The sequence below is a fragment of the Eleutherodactylus coqui genome, chromosome 4 (genome assembly GCF_035609145.1).
Source record: "Eleutherodactylus coqui strain aEleCoq1 chromosome 4, aEleCoq1.hap1, whole genome shotgun sequence".
Lineage (NCBI taxonomy): Eukaryota > Metazoa > Chordata > Amphibia > Anura > Eleutherodactylidae > Eleutherodactylus > Eleutherodactylus coqui.
Window position 1 is genome coordinate 213875486 of NC_089840.1, and position 3198 is coordinate 213878683.

Sequence of the window (3198 nt, forward strand, 5' to 3'; positions counted from 1 at the left end):
AGCTCGGCAGCCTCACGCACGTGCCATGCCTGGCCCACGTCTTTAATTTGGTGGTTCAGCGCTTTCTGAAAAGCTACCCACGCTTGTCAGACCTGCTCGTAAAGGCGCGCCGGCTCTGCGCACATTTCCGCAAGTCCCACACGGACGCTGCCACCCTGCGCACCCTGCAACATCACTTTAAGCTGCCAGTGCACCGACTGCTGTGCGACGTGCCCACACAGTGGAACTCTACGCTCCACATGTTGGCCAGGCTCTATGAACAGCGTAGAGCTATAGTCGAATACCAACTCCAACATGGGCGGCGCAGTGGGAGTCAGCCTCCTCAATTCCTTTCAGAAGAGTGGGCCTGGTTGGCAGACATCTGCCATGTCCTTGGTAATTTTGAGGAGTCTACCCAGGTGGTGAGCGGCGATGCTACAATCATTAGCGTCACCATTCCTCTGCTATGCATCTTGAGAAATTCCCTGCAAACCATAAAGGCAGCTGCTTTGCGCTCGGAAACAGAGCCGGGGGAAGACAGTATGCCGCTGGATAGTCAGGGCACCCTCCTGTCTATTTCTCAGCGCGTACAGGAGGAGGAGGAGGAGCATGAGGAGGATGAGGAGGAGGGGGAAGAGACAGCTTGGCCCGCTGCTGACGGTACACCGGCTGATTGCCTGTCATCCTTTCAGCGTGTATGGCCTGAGGAGGAGGAGGAGGAGGAGGAGGAGGAGGAGGATCCTGAAAGTGATCTTCCTAGTGAAGACAGCCATGTGTTGCGTACAGGTACCCTGGCACACATGGCTGACTTCATGTTAGGATGCCTTTCTCGTGACCCTTGCGTTGCACGCATTCTGGCCACGACGGATTACTGGGTGTACACGCTGCTCGATCCACGGTATAAGGAGAACCTGCCCACTCTGATTCCCGAAGAGGAAAGGGGTTCGAGAGTGTTGCTATACCACAGGACCCTTGCGGACAAGCTGATGGTAAAATTCCCAGCCGACAGCGCTAGTGGCAGAAGGCGCAGTACCGAGGGCAAGGTAGCAGGGGATGTGCGTAGATCGAGCAGCATGTACATCCCAGGCAGTGCAACAGTCTTTAAGGGCCTGGCCAGCTTTATGGCTCCCCACCAAGACTGTGTCACCGCTCCCCAGTCACGGCTGAGTCGGCGGGAGCACTGTAAAAGGATGGTGAGGGAGTACGTAGCGGATCGCACGACCATCCTTGGTGACGCCTCTGCCCCCTACAACTACTGGGTGTCGAAGCTGGACACGTGGCCTGAACTCGCGCTGTATGCCCTGGAGGTGCTTGCTTGTCCTGCGGCTAGCGTCTTGTCGGAGAGGGTGTTTAGTGCGGCTGGGGGAATCATCACAGATAAGCGTAGCCGCTTGTCAACCGACAGTGCCGACAGGCTTACACTCATCAAGATGAACAAAGGCTGGATTTCCCCAGACTTCTGTTCTCCACCAGCGGACAGCAGCGATACGTAAGCAATACGTAGGCTGCACCCGCGGATGGAAGCTACGTTCTCTCTCACCATCCAAAACGGGGACATTTCTGCTTCATCAATCTGTGTCTAATATTCCTCCTCCTCCTCCTCCTGAAACCTCACGTAATCACGCTGAACGGGCAATTTTTCTTAGGGCCACAAGGCTCACTCAAATAATTTTTCAGAACAATTTTTATAAGTTTCAATGCGCTTAAAAGCATTGGAACTTTAACTTGAACCAATTTTTCGTTACACTGGGCTGCCTCCAGGCCTAGTTACCACTTAAGCCACATTAACCAAAGCGATTAATGGGTTTCACCTGCCCTCTTGGCTGGCCATGGCCAATTTTTGGGATGTACATTAGTACTGTTGATACAGCAATTTTTGTGGGCCCTCGCCTACAGTGTAATCAAATTAATTTTTAGCCCACCTGCATTACAGCTGACGTTACCTCAGCTGTGTTGGGCAATGCAATGGGATATTTTTATGTACCGCCGGTGGGTTCCAGGGAGCCACCCATGCTGTAGGTGCACACTGAGTTTTTAATACATCTGTACACTTCTAAAGAACCCGTCTGACTGGGGCATGCAGTGTGGGCCGAAGCCCACCTGTATTACGCACGACATTACTACCTCAGCTGTGTTGGGCAATGCAATGGGATATTTCTATGTACCGCCGGTGGCTTCCTGGCACCCACCCAGGCAGTGGGTCCACAGGGAGTTTAACCTACATGTGTCCACTTGTAAAGAACCCCAGTCTGACTGGGGCATGCAGTGTGGGCCGAAGCCCACCTGTATTACGCACGACATAACTACCTCAGCTGTGTTGGGCAATGCAATGGGATATTTCTATGTACCGCCGGTGGCTTCCTGGCACCCACCCATGCTGTGGGTCCACAGGGAATTATAAATGCATCTGTTTCCACTTATAAAGAAACCCAGTCTGACTGGGGCATGCAGTGTGGGCCGAAACCCACCTGCATTAACCCTTTCCAGTCCACTGTGTGACCTGTGAAGACATTAGGGTTTAAGGCTGTACAGCTCCGTTGTTGGTAGACGTCCGTCTGGGGTTCTCTTACTGTATATTGCCAGCCTCTCTGCTGTCGGAGCCTATCCTACGTGTCAGCTCATGCATATATAGCGCCGTTGTATAACGGCAGAAAAAGAGTAAGCCCCCTAGGAAAACCATATACAAATTGGATTGGAAAGGGTTAAGCACAACATTACTACCTCAGCTGTGTTGGGCAATGCAATGGGATATTTCTATGTACCGCCGGTGGCTTCCTGGCACCCACCCATGCTGTAGGTGCACACGGAGTTTTTACTACATCTGTACACTTATAAAGAACCCCAGTCAGACTGGGGCATGCAGTGTGGGCCGAAGCCCACCTGCATTAAGCACGACATTACTACCTCAGCTGTGTTGGGCAATGCAATGGGATATTTCTGTGTACCGCCGGTGGGTTCCAGGGAGCCACCCATGCTGTGGGTCGACAGGGACTTCACAATAGGGAGTTGTACCTGCCTGTGTCTATGAATTAAAAAGCCCGGTCTGACTGGGGCATGCAGACACCTTGACAGAATGAATAGTGTGTGGCACATAGGTTCCCCATTGCTATGCCCACGTGTGCAGCTCCTGATGGCGGTGGCACAGGATTCTATTTCTCATTGCTTCTGTACAGCATTGTGGGCTATCGCTCCGCCACTTTTAAAGAGGGTCGCTGCCTA